Here is a 20,982-nt window from a genome sequence, read left to right as displayed (position 1 = left end):
AAAGTGTTGTGACATCAATGATTTCTTTCCCGCAGTTCAGTTTCTGTTTCTTCATTAACAAAGCCATTCGAAGAAGGTGCATTTGATTCATTCATTGGGTGAGGAATTAATTATTAGGAAAGGTTGGGCAAGTTGAGCTTATATTCATTAGAGTTTGGAAGAATGGGAGATGTTCTTTTTGAAATATGTTGGATTCTGCATGGGCTTGGTAGGATAGAAGGTGTTCTCTTTCATGGGACATGTAGAATTTGAGAGTTTAGAGAAGATGTCACCCATTTAGGATGAATTTGAAGTAGTATTTTTATTTTCTATTAGAAGCATCATGAATCTTTGGAATTCTCTATCCCAAAGATCTGTGAAAGTTGCCTTACATTTCAAAAATGTTTATTGTAATTGGAAATCATAGACTTGCTTTGCATCTCACAACCTCCAATTCCTCTTCTCTAATGACCTCTGTCCATACTAAAGCCCAATATCCAATGACCATATTTCCTGCCATAAAACTTCCTGTTAGAATTGAATTTCAGTTGGACCCTGGAAACCTGTTGACTGGCTGCTCCCCAAGGTGCACCTGCTGGGGTGGAAACAGTTTTCCAGTTGCATTGTCCATCTTTTTGTGTCAGTCAAGCCTGCTCGGAGTTTGATTCAGCCTAATACTGGGCCTCAGAAACCTTTAGGTCTCTTTTATGCAACTGTTTTCTTCAAATTCGAAATCTCCTCAGCATTCATCTCCTTGGACTGTGAGGGCATATACATTTACACTCCTGCACTTTATTTCCATTTTCATGCTCCAATTCTTAAAGAAAGCTGGTAGTATTGAGAGAAATCAGACCTGCATTAAGAATCCATGGAAAGGGTCGTATTGGGAGCAAAGGCAGCTTCAGAAAATAATTCTCTGCTACTCTATTCATTAACCATTTTCCCGTCACTGTTTGGAAATTAAGCAGATTGAGTGAAAGTATTATCCCGTAAGGTTCTTTCTCAGTTCATGCATATACCTATGCTTTCCATGAGTATCTTCCTTTAATGTAGAAAGCTTTTAAACTCATTTTTTTTCCTGAACTCTTTAATAATACAAATAAATTATTATAATTGGAATTCTGAAAACAGATTTCTCAGTTCTCTTTATTTTGATATTTAAAAACTGGATTAGGACTATAAGAGAAATAAATTCTCCAACAGTGACATACAAGAGATAAACAGCTGTTTTTAAATATCAGCTTGAATCTGTTGAAATGTATGATCTTGACTCAAATCAATTTTCTGAAGTTTGGAGATTTGGCACCAAGTTCATGAGCCACAGCTTTGGGCCATAAACTCCGTCACACAGGAAAGAAGGATTGGCATTAAAAGCACTAGGGAACAGAGAAACAGACCTCCCTATGGTGGTTATATTCCTAGCAGCTAGCTACCAGTCATTTCTCCTTCCTGAAACCTCCTGCCCTAAATGTGTGAGAATAAATGAGTAATAGCTGGAACCAAGCCTGAGTAATTGGCACAACCATCCATATATGATTGTTTACTGGATATCACCTATCATCTATACATTCACCGAGTGAAGGTCTCTTTTGTCATTGTAGAAAAATCTATTCATAGCAGGCTTGTATGTGTAGGCATAGGTGATAGAATTCTAGATATAGATGAGATCAGTGATGGCAAAGTAAATGTCCTGTCTTGTTCTCAGAAATGTATAATAAGTGTCTTGAAAAATAACTTGAGAAATAGCTCTAGGCATTGTTGTCTGGCTGCTCCCAAAGGTGCTTTTGCTGGGGTCTGGAAAATGCTGATAGAATAAACAGTGAATGTAATGTTCACTTTCACAGCCTGTTTTGCAACTGGATGACAGTAAAGAAAATGCTTATTCCTCCCATAGGTAGTATCCAAAAAAATGTAAAAGCTCCCCAAAATTTTTCTGTGTAAAATCATATTCACTTTTTCTGAATAAATATTTATGAAATATTCAATATTAGGTCTGAAAACGTATTGAGATACCAGGTACCATAAAATCTGACATGCATAATACACAGAAGACCTCTCCCCAGCAGATACTGCTTTATTGAGAAATTGTTCACAGAACTCTCTGTAAGTCCTGTCTGGTGTGAAGACGTCTCTGAAGTTTGCTGGAAGCATTTTGATTGAATATTTAAAATACCCCATTAAACTCTCACTGACCTGCCTTGGATGTATGTGTTATTTGTTTTAAAAATGCGAAGTGCTTGTTATTTCACAGAAAGGAGACCAGTCAATTTAATCTAAATATATAGGTATATATTAAGGTCTTCCCTAAGGCAATCTATTGAAGGGAAGTTATTTTCCTGTCAGATTCAATGGTACAAGGTAGTTGGCAAAGTTTTTTCATGCTTGGTGAAGTAGTTTTTAATGCACCAGTGGGAGACTTGCACACACCCCTGCCGTTTAGCTATTTAGATGCAATTAAAATCTTTCCTGATTTGATTTCAATTTCAATTTAATGTGGTAGCAAATGAAGCATAAGCCAGTTAGTCCTCCAGTTAATAGATTTTGCTGTTGCAAAAGAATTAACTAAATTTCAAGGTCAGTTAACACAAATAATTAGTCAAAGTCCTATCGTTTCAAGCATTGCTTTAAACATTAGATAATAACCAGACTTGGTGTACCAGCTGTCTTTTTTTAAGAGATGGCATTGTGAACACAAGATTTGTAGTTGATACTTTGCAGGCATTCAAATTCCAAAAGATGTCCTGTTCTAAATCAAACCTTTTAAAGCCAGCAATCTCTGACAGGTGTTAGTTTTAATTAAAAAACCTTTGTTTTCCAATCTTGGGTTTCACAACCACTTTAAAGAAGTTAGAATTTTCAGAACCCATTAAGCAATGCTAGATTATCCAACTTGGATTTTAGTGTTTATAATATCCTGCATAATATTACTTTAAACATTAATGATGCCTGATAAACTGCACAATTTCCTTTACCAATGCATCTGTCTATTTGAGAATTAACTCCAGTCAAGCAACTCTGAAGCTATTTTATTTTCAAAGGGACGATCCCAAAACAGGAGTTCATTTCCACGATGATTTAAAATGAGTAATGTCATCTTTATTTTTTCATAAATTTGGGCTATTTAACATCAAGCACTATATTTGTTATTTATTATTCAAAAATGTTTAATTTGCCTTGCTAAATGGTAAATGAAGCATAAATCTGTTCTTAATAGAATTTTTCTGTTTTGAAAGTATGAAAAGAATTTCAAGAGTAGTTAACATGCATTATTATTCAATGTCCCATCATACTAACCACTGCTTTAAACATGAGATTTTTTTCAGACTTGATGCTCTGGATATCTTTTCAGTACAGTTTTTTTTAATGCAAAAATTACACAGTAATCTACTTATAGACATCCAGTAGACTAGAAAAGACTGAAAAAATAAAAAAAATGTTCACAGACATCATCAATTCACTGTGAGTATGTGTCAGAAAATGCATACCTGCAATGGAATTCACTCTGGAACATTTTTCCCCATAAGATAGGGCTCTTCCCTGAAGTATAAATGTTCTTTCTTATATAAGTCTTGGAATGGTGAGTATCAGATAGTGACAATTGGTCTCCATGTAAATTTTCGGTAAACTCTGGTCATGTGACCCATTACACTCTGCATTAAATAAACCTTACATAAAATAATTTAAGGTGATAAATTAATCAAGAATTTATGACAAACACATATAAAATAAACACTTCCATGAAACATGTCCCTGAGACAGAATCAAACATCGCTGTGATGATTGTACGTTCTAGTATCAATGGTTTGGCGACAATAAAGTATAAAGTATAAATACCAATTATTTGGTTGTGTAAATTACTAGATTTATTCAAATATTTGTATAAAGGTTATCATAAATCATGGTAATTTGGTGGGAGTGTAACTGTCTCAAGGACATGTTTCATTGAAATTTTACTTTATATGTTTTAGTCATAAATTCTTGATTATTTGTAACAAACTCTAAGGTCAAGATAGATACTTTAAACTCTCCACACAAGTGTGTTTAGAAATTAGTTCCATTGGAACACATTTTAGTTGTTCTCTACAAGGACAACTAATTTATGAATAGGACATTCAAGAATGGATGGATTAATGAGTTGTTGACCCTCTTTTCCTAGCTTTTTATTTCCTAATTTTATTGTGGTTCTTTGCACCAGTCCATCTTCATCTTCACAAACATCAAGCACTCTTCTAAGTCTCCATTCACTACGAGGAATCCCTTCCTCTTTTACGATGACAACATCTCCAATCTTCACATTTCGTCTTGAAGACTGCCAGTGCTGTCTGAGGCTAATGTTTGCTAGATATTCCTTCTTCTATCTACTCCAGAATTGCTTTATCAGATATTGCACTCTGCACCACCTTTTCCTGGCATACAGATCTTCTGTCATAAATTTTCCTGGTGGAGGCAGCGGGACAGAGGTTTTCATGGTAAGTAAATGGTTTGGTGTAAGTGGTTCTAGGCCTTTGCAATCATTTATGCTGTCAGCGGTGAGTGGGCGGCTGTTTATAATTGACACGGCTTCATAGAATGAGGTTCTCAAAGAAGCACATTGGAATCTTCCAGTGCTCTGTGAGAGGAACCGGCTTAGAACACTCCTAACTGTCCTAATCTGCCATTCCCAAACACCTCCCATGTGACTGGCATCAGGTACATTCATGGTGAAGTCACATAGTTTTTCAGCCAGGTAAACCGTCAGTCTGTCTTTGTCCACTTCATTTAAGGCTTCATTTTTCGCCCCAAAATTTGTCTCTTGATCCGATCTGATATGTCTTACAGCTCCACGGATAGCTATAAAACACCGTAAAGCATTTATGAAGGCATCAGTTGTTAAATCCTCCAACATTTCTATGTAAACTGCCCTCAAGAACAGACAGGTGAATATGAGACCCTATCACTTGTACTCTTTACAACCTTGCTTAGTGTGAAATGGTCCAAAACAATCCATTCCACAGTATGAGAATGGTGGAGAGGGATCAACACGGTTAGCAGGAAGATCCGCCATCTTTTGCGTTTCTGTTGGCCTGCGAGCTTTCCTGCACGTAACACATTATTTGATGTAGTTCGCCACAACTTCACTGCCAACAACAACCAAGTAACCATTTCCTCTCAGTTCATTAAGGATTTGTCCTCTGCCTTGGTGCTGAGTTTTTTCCATGGCAGTAATCTAGGATTAGACATGTGACCACACCACCTCTTGGTGGGATTACCGGATGCTTCAAGTTGAGAGGTAAGGAAGCCTTCTTTAATCACACTTGCACCCTGAGAACACCACCTTTCAATACTGGGTCAAGTTGGAACAATGGATGGCCGTGTGGCAGTTTGTTATGACTCAGTATTCGCATTTCCTCTTTGAAGGTGTCCCCTTGTGCCAGTTTTACAAGCACAAGACTGGCCTTTCTTCTGTCTTCGACATTTATGGGTTTTGCTGTTTTGGCTCTCTTTGCTAGTTGCTGGATCAGGGCAATCACATTCAGTGCTGTATACCATTTTGAGAACCATTTAAGTCTCTCCAAAAAATTGCCCTCTTTTACCATCTTTGTTTCCTGGGCTTCTCCTTCTTCGATCAAATTACGTTTCTCTTCTCTGAAGCAATCTAATTCATTGACAAGTGAATTATTCTGCATGTGAAGTGTCTTAATGCTTTAGTTAATTGATCAATCTTGTCGACATTTTTTAGGAAATCCGCCTCCATGTACTCTCTCTCATTCTTGACTTTGTCTGACATTTCCTGGACATTTTCAAGTTCTTCCTGGAGGAAAGATTTGTCATCCTCTAAAATTTTGACTTTTTCATTCAAGCTTATAGTCTCTTGCTGGCAAGCTTTTGTTTCCTGCTCAAGCTGTGTAATTATTTCACCTTTTTCACGAGTCTCCACTCTGAGACAAAACTCCAACTGTTGAAGCTTCTCAGGCAGTGAGTGTTTTACTTGCCCCAGGTTGTAAACCTCTCCTTTCTCGACTGTACGCGTGTTCTCCAGAGATTGCAATTCCGAAGACTGTGGCTCATTGACCTGGGACTTGTGGTCAACTTGTGATATGTCCTTTTCCCCAGGGTTTCCATCTCTGAAGTCTGATTTAAGGACTCTAATGACAGTGGTTGGTGTCAATGGTGGAAATTCCTTGACAGATACAGGATGGCACAGACCTGTCACTTCTGTTGACTTTGCGACCCATGGTGAGCTGCCGACAATGCTCCAACCCAGGCCAGTCTTGATGGCATCTGGCTCATCGTCACCTCCTGTGATGACTTGTCGTAGTGCCAACGCTCTAGCGCAGTCGTAGCCTATCAGGAGTCCGACCTCACAATCCATCAGCTCTGGTATTTCTTGTGCTATTCCATTCAAATGTTTCCACCACTTGGCCGTTTCAGGGGTAGGAATGTGGGAACGTTTGAGTGGGATGAAATCTCTGGTATAGGCAGGTGGTAAATTGATAAAACTTTGTGAGGAAAACCCTCTAACTCTAAGCCCACTAACTCTTCCACTCTGAACAATGGAATCTTTTCCTTTCATAGTGGTAAACTTTAACTTGACTGGCTCTAATCCTGTCCCCATCTTCTCACATACCTCTTGGTCTACAAAGGTATTGCTACTCTGTGTATCCAGTAGGGCATACACTAAGGTCTCTGTTTTAGGGGTGGTGATTGAAGAAATCTATACAGGCAATATCATGGATGTTCTCCCACCATCACCTCTGTCTATGCAGCAAGAAAGGGAAGATGTGTTTTCTTCCACTTGCATAACATGAGAAGATGTATCTGCTGCAGCAGAAGGACGGTCTTCATGAAGTGGTGTTGGATGATGTTTCTTACATATGCCACAAGTAGCTTTGCTCTTATGATCCTTTGAATTATGTCCTTCCTAAGACAGCCAAAACACAAGTTATTGTTCAATATGAACCTTCTCTTGTCCTCCACAGGCTTCTTGGTGTGCTTCTGGCATTTGTGGACGGAGTTGCTTTCCCCACAGCACATGCATGTGACTGGGTTTGAAGATGAAAACGAAGTGTTTACCTTCTTGGATCCATTTGGAACCTTTGAGCTTTTCTCCATGGCACTGTATGTTTCCAACACTGTGCTTGATTTATCAATACTTGTATTATTTGAAATCTTTTTTGTATATGGTTATCAACAATAATATTATTCCAATCTCTCTGTATCAACATTGTTATTCTGTTTATAGTTTTGGAAAATTAGTAAAAAGATTTTAAAAGATCTATCTGACGTTTTCTCATTTGTGATGAAAGCATTTGCCCTTGGGCGCTTCATGTCTCTAGCTGGCTTTTCTTCAATAGACTTCAAGGCATGAAAGGACGTTACAGGGTTGCATGCGATTTCTGCTTCTTGTGCCACAAAATCAGCAAACTCCTTGAAATCAGGGAGTTCCCCTGTGTGTCGCAACTGCATCGTGACACGATGATTCCAGCGAGAGGTAACCCAATCAGGGAGTTTTTGGAGTATCTTTTGATCCTCTTCACAGTCATTTAACACCTGAAGCCCTTTAATATGTGGCATGGCATTGCTACAGGCTGTCAGAAAATCACTGAATTGTCTCAGTTTAACTGTCCCCCTTGAGCCAATCTTTGGCCAGCTATTCAGTTTTTCTCTAAATGTGCACTGGGTTACGAAGGGGTGGCCATACCGAGCATTCAAAGCCTCCCATGCCTGGTCATAGGTTTCATCATCCTTTCTGTAGAAGCTTCCTTCCAGTACAGTTCGTGCCTCACTACTGATGTATTTTTGTAGGTAGAGCAACCTGTCAGCTGGATTTGTGCATCGCCGTTCTATCAATGCCTTAAAACTTGTGCTCCACTCTAAGAACCTAAGTGGGTCCCCTGTGAAGACTGAGGGCTCGGGTGTAGGAAGTCTGGTGAGAACCATTGTGTCATGTAGGGCTTGTACTAATGATGTTTCATTGTTAGTACTATTTGTTTGTTCATCGTTATTGTTCTCACATGTTAGCCCCCTTTTAATTTCTTGAAAAGGTATTGGAAGACAATTAGCCAGCTCACTGCTTGCCGTTCTACTTTTCTCCAAGGCCTTACCTGAGTCAACTTCAGAGTAAGCCTTAAGCTTTGCGGCTATTACTTGAAGATCTCTCTGACTTTCCAGTCTTTTAAGTTCTTGCCTTTGTACAGCGATAGCTTCCTCCTTCTCCATTTCAGCCTTCATTGCAGCAAACTGTGCAGCACACTCTGCTCTCTTTGCTGTGATGCTTTGCTGTTCTGATAAACAGCTTGCGTGGTGGCTACGAAAAGTGGACTTGAAGATTGTAGTCCCAAATATCGACTGGGCATACTCTTTGTCGAGCACCATACAAAGCCTTGTGTTTTCTGCCTTAGCATCAAACTCCTCGCCCCACTTCACTCATAGGTACATTCATTAGCCCCATCAAATCTGCTGTTACTGCTGTGCAGGAATCCATCTTTCTTCTAATCTTAGTAGGAGGTGCTGATTGGGATCGTATATTTTCATACACATCTTTCATTTGTGTCTCCAGCCCTTCAGCAGCACCCATCATGTCACATAAGTCTCAGTCAGAGCACTCATCCTTAAGTTTGGTACATGTAGCTCTAACTTGTTCTTTCCAGCTTTCATATATAGCTTAATGAATTCACTCTCCCTCTGAGAAGCCGCTTGTTGCTTAAGCTCCAGCATTTTGGGGGTTAACTTTCTTTCCCGTGAAGATTTCCTAGGTTCTGCTCTCCTTAAAGTAGCATTGAACATGCTGTAGAAAAAGAAACACTGTATCTATCACCAAGTTATTGCTGAGTATGCATATAACCTTTTGCAACTATGTAATTGTCAGTGCAATTTAAGTACAAATATTTGGTAACTGTTTACTTGATAAACCTTCTAATACTCTCTTGATTATGCGTTTGTACTCTCAGATCAAAAACACCATTAGAACATTCATAACGATGCCACTAGTAAAGCAGGAACAACAATTAGGTGACAATGGTAAATCAATTACATTTCTTATCAATAAACCAGTATCTTAAAAAGTATTTGTCAAATTTTATGTATGTCCATAAGGCAGTAAAGGTAGCACAGTCAAACCGTCTGCAGAGCCGCACTTTCCTGCCTGAAGACAGCAAGGGAATGATACCGACACTGCAGTCTGAAGACTGTAGAGATAATATTTGCAAAGCTGTAGCCTACTCTGGTAAACATTGCTCTCTCTTGGTGAGATCGCAGTATTCTCAACTCGTCGGTGTCAGGAGCCAACACCCCCATTTTCTCCCATGAATCGACAAGCCTTTTCTCCAGCGACTTCTCCGGCCACCCGCTGCTCCAGCGATCGTGCTTCCTCCTCTCTTCTTCCCGGACATGCGGCACTTCTTACTTTGAACTCTCGGACTTGTTGGCCTCACGTTTTCACTGTAACTGCACCGGTCCAATGAAATAATGCCCACGCAACATACAGATGTCCTTGAAGATTTATTTTTATTTCTCGCTCTCTCTTTCTTCAGTAGACACTGTGAAAACATGTGCGCCTCTGGGACCACATGCAGAATGAGGTTATTTTAGGGCCATGTGTCTTTCTCTGCTTCCATGTTGGTTCTGACCCATAATACCACAGTCACGCTTTTATCAAACTCTGGTCATGTGACCTATTAAACTCTGGTTATGTGACCTGTTACACTCTGCATTAAATAAACCTTATATAAAATAAATTAAGGTGATAAATTAATCAAGAATTTATGACAAAAACGTATGAAATAAACATTTCAATGAAACATGTCCCTGAGACAGTTATAAAACCCAATAGCATAAATGGCAGTAATGCTTTACAACCAGATGAACCCAACACCTACTATGCTTTGAAAGGGAGAATATAACTACAGTTATGAAGATCCCTGCTGCACCCGGTGTCCCTGTGATCGCTGTCTTGGAGGCCAACATTAAGCTGTCTTTAAAGAAGGTGAACCCCTGCAAGGCAATAGGTCCTGATGGAGATATACCAACTAGTGGAGTGGTGACACAGCCACAACCTTGCACTCAAAATCAATAAGATGAAAGAGCTGATTGTGGACTTCAGGAAGGGTAAGACGAAGGAACACATACCAATCCTCATAGAGGGATCAGAAGTGGAGAGAGTGAGCAGCTTCAAGTTCCTGGGTGTCAAGATCTCTGAGGATCTAGCCTGGTCCCAACATATCTATGTAGTCATAAAGAAGGCAAGACAATGGCTATACTTTATTAGGAGTTTGAAGAGATTTGGTATGTCAACAAAAACACTCAAAAATTCTATGGATCTACCGTGGAAAGCATTCTGACAGGCTGCATCACTGCCTGGTATGGGAGGGGGAGTGGCTACTGTACAGGACCAAAAGATGCTGCAGAGGGTCATAAATTTCGACTCCATCTTGGATACTAGCCTACAAAATACCCAGGACATCTTCAAGGAGCAGTGTCTCAGAAAGGCAGCATCCATTATTAAGGACTCCCAGCACCCAGGGCATGCCCTTTTCTCACTGTCACCATCAGGTAGGAGGTACAGAAGCCTGAAGTCACACACTCAGAAATTCAGGAATAGCTTTCTTCCCCTCTGCCAGCTGATTCCTAAATGGGTATTGAACACATGAACATTACCTCACATTTTTATTTCTGTTTTTGCATGACTTTTAACCTATTCAACATACATATACTGTAATTGATTGATTGATTGATTTATCATTCTTCTTTTTTTATGTAATGCATTGAACTACTGTTGCTATGTTAACAAAGTTCACCACACATGCTGGTGAGAATAAGCCTGATTCTGATATACATTCCTCCAAACATCTTAAAGTTGTGGCTCTCGTATTAGCCATTTCTGTCCTGGGATTCTAAAGATCCCAAAATAGGAGCCAATCATTCACTAGCAAATGAAGGAGCATATTAACACAACATCAGCTAGACCAGGGGTTTACAACCTTTTTTATTCCATGGACCCCTATTATTAACTGAGATGTCTGTGAGCACCAAGCTGGAAACTTCTGGTCTACACTGTTCCTCTGTGGGACCAAAGACTGATATATGATTATTCAGATTAAAAGGCAAACATGAGCACAGTTGAATCCAAATGAAATTTGGAAATATTATGCCATTTATAAATATAAAGACTCCTACAGTACAGAAAGAAACTTTTGTGCTGATTGCTCCAATGCCTCCAAATCTTTCCCTCTTCTGCTTCTCCCCAATAAGTCTACAACTTCTTTTCTTTTCATGTATCTTTTTTTTACCATGTTCAACAGAACCTTCTGGCCCAGTGAGCCACGTTGCCCAGTGACCCATCTATTTAACACTAGTCCAATCACAGGACAATTTGCAATGACCCGTTAGCCTACTAATGCTACATCTTTGGAAGTTGGGAGGAAACCAGAGCACCCAGAGGAAACCCGTAAATTCACAGGGAGGACGTACAAACTCCTTACAGATAATTCTGGAAATGAGCTCCAAACTCCGATGCCCTGAGCTTTAATAGCATTGCACTAACCACCACACTACCATGGTGCTCCGATATATAGCCCTTCTGCATTTGAAAGCTATTGTTACAACTGCTTCTACACCCATTTCACAAAGTACAGTTTAAATTGCTATAAATCTTTGGAAAAAAAATACTTTTTTCACTGCTCACTTATTTTACAAATTGTTTATGTCCTCAGGTTATCAATCACTTAATAGAACTTTTCCCTTATTTATTCGATCAAATCTCATCTTAATTTTGGAAACATCTGTTAAAACTCACCTCAGTTTTTTATGCCTAAAGGACAATTGAAACTGCTCTTTGCCTTTGCATTCTTGGAGTCCCTCATGCCCGGTGGCGTTCCATTAAATCTCTTCTGCACCATCTCCAAAGCCTTGGCTTTCTTCCTGAAGTCAGCTGCTGCGTACCTCAGATGATATCTTTCCAGTGATTTATAAGGCTCTATCATAAATTTGCATTTGCTATAAAACCCGAGCTTTGCATTTTTTTTTGTCATGTACATGAACTTTACTTGCCACCTTCAAATTTTTGAATATAGGCCAACATTCAGAGAAAGTTGCCTCAAATGGAACAAGTTGCCTTTTTTTAAAACATTCTTAGCATAGGCAACAAGTATATCAAACACAAAAATAAATGGTTAAAAAATTCATCCTCAGTTGGTAACCTGCTTCTGAAATTTTGCTCCACAATGGTCAATAATTTCAAGGCAGTAATTTTCTTTATGTTTTAAAATACACAGTTCTACTTTATTTATTTAATTTTATTTATAGATACAGTGCAGAAAAGCCTGCCGCTGGTATGTCTTTGGACTGTGGAATGAAACCAGGACATGTGGAGAAAATCCATGCAAACACAGAATAAATGAACAAACCTTCTTACAGAGGACACCAGAACTGAACTCCCAAACTTCCCAAGTTATAATAGTGTCGCGCTAAATGCTGTGCTAATGTGATGCCTGTTCGCCCAATGTCAAATTCAAGATGACTTCCTTGTAGGCCAGCTAATGCATTCAGATGGAGTTATATAACTTTGAACATAAACTATTCACATGTAAAAGAACATTCTAAAAGCACAGTCCTCTTTGTAAATAAAAAGCAACATTTTCTGCCTTTCCAGATATCATGCATTCCAAAATTTCTTACATAGGTAAACGTTGTAATCCATTGTGCATTTTTGGTTTATTAACTTAAGAGATGAGGGCTTGGCAGGCAAAGTTAACATTTACAATGTCAATCCCTATTTGCCCTGGAAAATTTATAGTGAACTGCCATCTTGAACCACTGCGATGAAGGGGTGGATATTCTAACAATGGTGTTGGAGAAATTTCCACAATTTTGTCTCAGCGATGGTGAAGGAATAGTGATCTATTTCCAAGTTAACATTGTGTTTGGATTGAAGGGCAATGTCGCAGTGGTTGAGAATTCTTGTGTTATTAGAAACTTCATTCTACACTCTAGAGCAGTGCAAAGACACTAGCTGCAGTTCCAGGGGATACAACAATGTTGGATATTGGGGAGAGCATTTTTATAACTGGGGAATCGGCTCTAGAGCAGAGATTTCCAACCTGGGGTTCACGGACCCCTCGGTTAATGGCGAGGATCCATGGCATAAAAAAGGTTGGGAACCCCTGTCCTACCTCAGAGTACCAGCATAAACTGCAGGAAAGAGAGAGAGGGAATTGTCATGGACTCAACTGATGATAGAGGAAACAATGGAAGCTTGAACCAGAAAGAACAAATAATTAGATAAATGTCGACTTTTGCTGTTGTTGATCCATTCCTGGTGCTCCAGAAGATTAACCTCAACTCACAAGATGTTAAACTTTTAGACTTGATACTGAGTACTTCGATAAATTTGGAAAATTGACATATGGTTAATTGACATATGACATATCCAAATGACATATCTTGAAGGCTGAAGAGAACAGCAATCGAGAAATCACAATAACGATTTTCATTTCCTCCACAAACACATTATCAGAAGTTCAAGGGTTATGACATTAGTAACTGGATTACCTGTAATAACAATTAGAAGAACAACAAAAATAATTATCTAAACATATATATATATAAGAAAAAAGGGCTCAGTAAAGAAATAATCCAGAAATCTGCTTGTACGTTAGGTTCAGGATAACAACGTGTACCACAAATATAGTGTTTTCAAAATCCACATTAGAGGTATTCTGTAGCCCAAAATGATTTAATTTTAATTTCCCCATTGAAAATTAACAAGATTGTTTTCCAATCTATTTTTGGAGCATTAAGCATTCCAATGAACCTGATCAGGCATTTAGGTCTACCTGAACAACAAAGAGAAATGGAAAATCTGTGCACTGAGTTTCCACAGGAGACCCAGCTATAAGTTAAACTAGTTCGGGAAATGTATCTGAGAGAGCAAGGAAAAAAAGAATGATTTGAAAGGAAAGATTTAAAGGGGATCGGATGGGCAACTTTTTCCGGTCGAAGATGGTGAGTATATGGAATAAGCTGCCAGAGGTTCAGGCAGGTACAATAATCTCACTTAAGAAGCACTTGGACGGGTACATGACAGTGTGAAGGAGACTTGGAATGAAATAGTCAGAATGCAAGGAATTGATTCGAGCTGTGTGGGCATGATGACGAGAATAGACTGAGTGGGCTGAATAGCCTGTATCCGTGTTGTATTGCTCAGAAGTTTTGTGAGGTGCTAAATGTGCCTTCAACAGAGGCTATTTTCAATGATGAAGAAATCATTTTAATTTTTTGGATGCTTCTGGTGAAATGGAAAAACTTTTCACTATTAATCTATCTTTGGCTGGTAACTGAAGACAAAAACAATTGCCTTGGACATCACATCATTAGATATTCTTTCAGCACCATTGATGGTGACATTGGGGAGGAAACTGCACGTTTGTCTTTAAAGCATCTTTTAAGTTTAGAAGCACAGAAACATAGAAAAACCTATAGCACAATCCAGGCCCTTCAGCCCACAATGCCATGCCGAACATGTACTTACTTCAGAAATTACCTAGGGTTACCCATAGCCCTCTATTTTTCTAAGCTCCATGTAGCCATCCAGGAGACTCTTAAATGACCCTATCGTATCCACCTCCACTACCGTTGCCGGCAGCGCATTCCACGCACTCACCACTCTCTGTGTAAAAAACTTACCCCTGACATCTCCTCTGTAACTACTTCCAAGCACCTTAAAACTGTGCCCACTCATGTCAGCCATTTCAGCCCTGGGAAAAAACCTCTGACTATACAACAATTGTTCATCCCAGTTTGGCAAAAGAATAAATCAAGGAAGGTAGTGCACCCGTGGCTGACAAGAGAAATTAGGGATAGTATCAATTCCAAAGAAGAAGCATACAAATTAGCCAGAAAAAGTGGCTCACCTGAGGACTGGGAGAAATTCAGCTTTCAGCAGAGGAGGACAAAGGGCTTAATTAGGAAGAGGAAAAAAGATTATGAGAGAAAACTGGCAGGGAACATAAAAACTGACTGTAAAAGCTTTTATAGATATGTAAAAAGGAAAAGACTGGTAAAGACAAATGTAGGTCCCCTACAGACAGAAACAGGTGAATTGATTATGGGGAGCAAGGACATGGCTGACCAATTGAATAATTACTTTGGTTCTGTCTTCACTAAGGAGGACATAAATAATCTTCCAGAAATAGTAGGAGACAGAGAGTCCAGTGAGATGGAGGAACTGAGCGAAATACATGTTAGTAGGGAAGTGGTGTTAGGTAAATTGAAGGGATTAAAGGCAGATAGATCCCCAGGGCCAGATGGTCTGCATCCCAGAGTGCTTAAGGAAGTAGCCCAAGAAATAATGGATGCATTAGTGATAATTTTTCAAAACTCGTTAGATTCTGGACTAGTTCCTGAGGATTGGAGGGTGGCTAATGTAACCCCACTTTTTAAAAAAGGAGGGAGAGAGAAACCAGGGAATTATAGACCGGTTAGCCTTACGTCGGTGGTGGGGAAACTGCTGGAGTCAGTTATCAAAGATGTGATAACAGCACATTTGGAAAGCGGTGAAATCATCGGACAAAGTCAGCATGGATTTGTGAAAGGAAAATCATGTCTGACGAATCTGATAGAATTTTTTGAGGATGTAACTAGTAGAGTGGATAGGGGAGAACCAGTGGATGTGGTATATTTGGATTTTCAAAAGGCTTTTGACAAGGTCCCACACAGGAGATTAGTGCGCAAACTTAAAGCACACGGTATTGGGGGTAAGGTATTGATGTGGATAGAGAATTGGTTAGCAGACAGGAAGCAAAGAGTGGGAATAAACGGGACCTTTTCAGAATGGCAGGCAGTGACTTGTGGGGTACCACAAGGCTCAGTGCCGGGACCCCAGTTGTTTACAATATATATTAATGACTTGGATGAAGGAATTAAATGCAGCATCTCCAAGTTTGCGGATGACACGAAGCTGGGCGGCAGTGTTAGCTGTGAGGAGGATGCTAAGAGGATGCAGGGTGACTTGGATAGGTTGGGTGAGTGGGCAAATTCATGGCAGTTGCAATTTAATGTGGATAAATGTGAAGTTATCCACTTTGGTGGCAAAAATAGGAAAACAGATTATTATCTGAATGGTGGCCGATTAGGAAAAGGGGAGGTGCAACGAGACCTGGGTGTCATTATACACCAGTCATTGAAAGTGGGCATGCAGGTACAGCAGGCAGTGAAAAAGACGAATGGTATGCTGGCATTTATAGCGAGAGGATTCGAGTACAGGAGCAGGGAGGTACTACTGCAGTTGTACAAGGCCTTGGTGAGACCACACCTGGAGTATTGTGTGCAGTTTTGGTCCCCTAATCTGAGGAAAGACATCCTTGCCATAGAGGGAGTACAAAGAAGGTTCACCAGATTGATTCCTGGGATGGCAGGACTTTCATGTGAAGAAAGACTGGATGAACTAGGCTTGTACTCGTTGGAATTTAGAAGATTGAGGGGGGATCTGATTGAAACGTATAAAATCCTAAAGGAATTGGACAGGCTAGATGCAGGAAGATTGTTCCCGACGTTGGGGAAGTCCAGAACGAGGGGTCACAGTTTGAGGATAAAGGGGAAGCCTTTTAGGACTGAGATTAGGAAAAACTTCTTCACACAGAGAGTGATGAATCTGTGGAATTCTCTGCCACAGGAAACAGTTGATGCCGATTCATTGGCTATATTTAAGAGGGAGTTAGATATGGCCCTTGTGGCTACGGGGATCAGGGGGTATGGAGGGAAGGCTGGTGCAGGGTTCTGAGTTGGATGATCAGCCATGATCATAATAAATGGCGGTGCAGTCTCGAAGGGCCGAATGGCCTACTCCTGCACCTATTTTCTATGTTTCTATGTATTCACATGTCAATACATCTCATCATCTTATACTCTTCTATCAGGTCACCTCTCATCCTCCCCCGCTCCAAGGAGAAAAGGTCGAGTTCATTCAACCTATTCCATAAGGCATGCTCCCCAATTCAAGCAACATCTTTGTAAATCTCCTTTGCACCCTTTCTATGGTTTCCACATTCTTCCTGTAGTGAAGTGATCAGAAATGAGCACAGTACTCCAAGTAGGGTCTGACCAGGGTCCTATATAGCTGTAACATTACCTTTCAGCTCTTAAACTCAATCCCATGGTTGATGAAGGCCAATGCACTGTATGCCTTCTTAACCACAGAGTCAACCTGCACAGCAGCTTTGAGTGTCCTATGAACTCGGACCCCAAGATCCCTCTTATCTTCCACACTGCCAAGAGTCTTACCATTAATACGATACTCTGCCTTCATATTTGACCTACCAAAATGAACCACCTCATACTTATCTGGGTTGAACTCCATCTGCCACCTCTCAGCCCAGTTTTGCATCCTATCAATGTCCCGCTGTAACTTCTGACAGCCCTCCACACTATCCACAACACCCCTAACCTTTGTATCAGCAGCAAATCTACTAATCTATCCCTCCACTTCCTCATCCAAATCATTTATAAAAATCAACAAGAGAATGGGTCTCAGAACAGATCCCTGAGGCACACCACTGGTCACTAAACTTCATGCAGAATATGACCTATCTACAACCACTCTTTGCCTTCTCTGAGCAAGCCAGTTCTGGATCCACAAAGCAAGGTCCCCTTGGATCCTATGCCTACTTAGTTTCTCAATAAGCCTTGCTTGGGGTACCTTATCAAATGCCTTGCTGAAATCCATATACACTACATCTATTGCTCTACCTTCATCCATGTGTTTGGTCATATCCTCAAAAAATTCAATCAAGCTCGTAAGGGACGATCTGCCTTTGACAAAGCCATGCTGACTATTCTTAATTATAGTATGCCTCTCAAAATATTCGTAAATCCTGCCTCTCAGGATCTTCTCCATCAACTTACCAACTACTGAAGTAAGATTCACAGGTCTATAATTTCCTGGGCTATCCCTAGTCCCTTTCTTAAATAAGGGAACAACATCTGCAACCCTTTAATCCTCCGGATCCTCTCCCATCCCCACTGATGATGCAAATATCTTTGCTAGAGGCTCAGCAATCTCCTTCTTCACCTCACATAGTAGCCTAGGATATATCTCATCCGGTCCTAGTGACTTATCCAACTTGATGCTTTCCAAAAGCTCCAGCAGATCCTCTTTCTGAATGTCTATATGCTCAAGCTTTTCAGTCTGCTCTAGGTCATCCCTACAATTACCAAGGCCCTTTTCTGTAGTGAATACTGAAACAAAGTATTCATTAAGTACCTTTGCTAACTCCTCCAGTTCCATACACACTTTTCCACTGTCATACTTGATTGGTCCTATTCTCTCCCGTCTTATCCTTTTGCTCTTCACATACTTGTAAAATGCCTTGGGGTTTTGCTTAATCCTGCTCACTAAGGGCTTCTCATGGCCCCTTCTGGCTCTCCTAATTTCACTCTTTAGCCCCTTCCTGCTAGCCTTATAATCTTCTAGATCTCAATCATTACCTAGTTTTTTTGAACCTTTTGTAAGATTTTCTTTTCTTCTTGTCTGGATTTTCAACCGTATTTGTACACCATGGTTCCTGTACCCTATTATCCTTTCCCTGTCTCATTGGAATGTATCTATGCAGAACGCCACACAAATATCTCCTGAATATTTGCCACATTTCTGCTGTACATTTCCCTGAGAATATCTGTTCCCAATTTATGCTTCCAAGTTCTTGCCTGATAGCTTCATATTTTCCCTTACTCCAATTAAACGCTTTCGTAACTTGTCTGTTCCTATCCCTATCCAAGGCTATGGTAAAGGAGATAGAATTATGATCACTATCTCCAAAATGCTCTCCCACTAAGAGACCTGACACCTGACCAGATTCATTTCCAAATTCCAGATCAAGTACAGCCTCTCCTCTTGTAGGCTTATCTACATGTTGTGTCAGGAAACCTTCCTGAACACACCTAACAAACTCCACCCCATCTAAACCCCTTGCTCTAGGGAGATGCCAATCAATATTTGGGAAATTAATACCTCCCACCAAGACAACCCTGTTATTATTACTCCTTTCTAGAACTTGTCTCCCTACTTGCTCCTTGATGTCCCTGTAACTATTGGGTGGTCTATAAAACACCAAGTAGAAGTATTGACCCCTTCCTGTTTCTAAGTTCCACTCACAGAGACTTAGTAGACAAAAGTCTGACAAAAAAGCAGGCTCCAACATGTGACATTGGTCAGAGAACAACAGAGATATGAAAAGGTTGTAAACTTATTGTCTGGAATGAACGTACAAAGCCTCACAAAACAACCACTGAAGCATTAGACTGAAAGTTGCAGAATCTTATAACACAATAACTTAATAGGAGGTGCTACTTCAGTGCTAGCTGAAGAATTTCATCAAACACTATCAGTAATTCCACATGGTACTAAAGCAGATGAATTGAAATTAAAACATCATATATTTTGGAAAATTTAAACAAATGCATTTGAAAACAAATCTGCAAGCGCACGTGATGTGCAATCCATCTGTGAGAGAGCTTGCTTCAAATTTACTTCATGATCTAGTGCAATATGTTTTCACAAATGTCATTCAATGTGATCTGGATTACCAACACTTTTGCAAAAGAGCAGTGTTAGTACCAAAAAAAAGATGCAATGTAAGCCATGATTAAAGACCTTTCAGAGCTTCCTGGACAACTGCACAATATAAATCTATTGACAGTCTGACGTTAATGAACAATTTCCTGTTGAATTTTTAAACTCTCTGTCACCACCTGGTGTGCCATCACATAATCTTTACTAAAAGAAGGAGCTCCAATCATGTAATTCAGGAATTTGGATACACAAATACAAGGAAACAACATGGGATTATCCATTCAAAATTACTACTGCATACTTTTGAGTCAGCTGGGGGAAATGTCTTTATTCCTAATTTACCAGACATCCCATCTGATCAACTTTTTCAGTTCATGTGATTGCAGTTCCTTGTTCAACTTAGTTTTGGTATGAGCTAAAAAAAGGCAGAAGAAGAATTACTAAAAGTTGTTCATCTTCAAACTCAATGTGCTTCCCATGGTCAACAGTATGCCGTTTGCTCCAGAGTTTAAGATAAAAATAATTTGTACTTTTACATTGGATTCAAAAGATAGAAACATAATGGACTACAATATAAAGCACTTCAAATTTATAATTTATAATCTTAAATCACAATGTAAACAAGAAAATTTATACACTGCACATAAGCAAGTATCTACTCAAAGGTTTTAAATGAAATGTAACTTTTGTATATATATCTCTACATTCAGTATGTTTTATTGGTAACTTCATTTAAACTGCATAATTTAAAACTAGAACTACATTATTCTTGGATTGATTATATATTTGAGGTAGATTTTATTTCATTTACAACATGTATAATAAAACTTGACAACATGGAAATAAATGCCAACATCATGATTGCCAGCAAATTCACCTGAGAAACGATCTGTATAGCTTCTAGTAATACTACTGCTGCTACTACTGCTAATAATAATAAATATGCCTAAATCCTTCTACGGATTCCTTGCTTCCACAACGCTACCTGCCCCTCCACTTATAGCCACAAAGCCATCGATTCCATCATTCAAATCATTGATGTGTAATGTGAAAAGAAGTGGTCCCAGTACTGACCCCCATGGAACACCAATAGTCACTGGAAGCTAAGCAGAATATCCTCATTCCTAATCTTTGCCTCCTGCCAGTCAGATAATCTTCTATCCAACTAGTATATTCCCTGTAAAACCACAGACTTTTATCTTAGTAAGCAGCCTCATGTGCAGCACATTCTCAAAGGCCTTCTGAAAAGAATGAGGGGAGCTGTCATTAAAACCTATTGAGTATTGAAAGGCCTAGATCAAGTCGATGTGGAGAGGATGTTTCCTATAATGGATGATTCTTGGACCAGAGGAAAAGGGCTCATAATAGAGGGGCATCTATTTTTAATAGAACTGAGGAGGAATTTATTCAGCCAGAAGTAGTGAATCTGTGGAACTCATTGCCATGAATGGCTGTGGAGG

Source organism: Mobula hypostoma, chromosome 4 (genome assembly GCF_963921235.1).
Source record: "Mobula hypostoma chromosome 4, sMobHyp1.1, whole genome shotgun sequence".
Lineage (NCBI taxonomy): Eukaryota > Metazoa > Chordata > Chondrichthyes > Myliobatiformes > Myliobatidae > Mobula > Mobula hypostoma.
Note: the sequence above shows the minus strand (reverse complement) of the source record.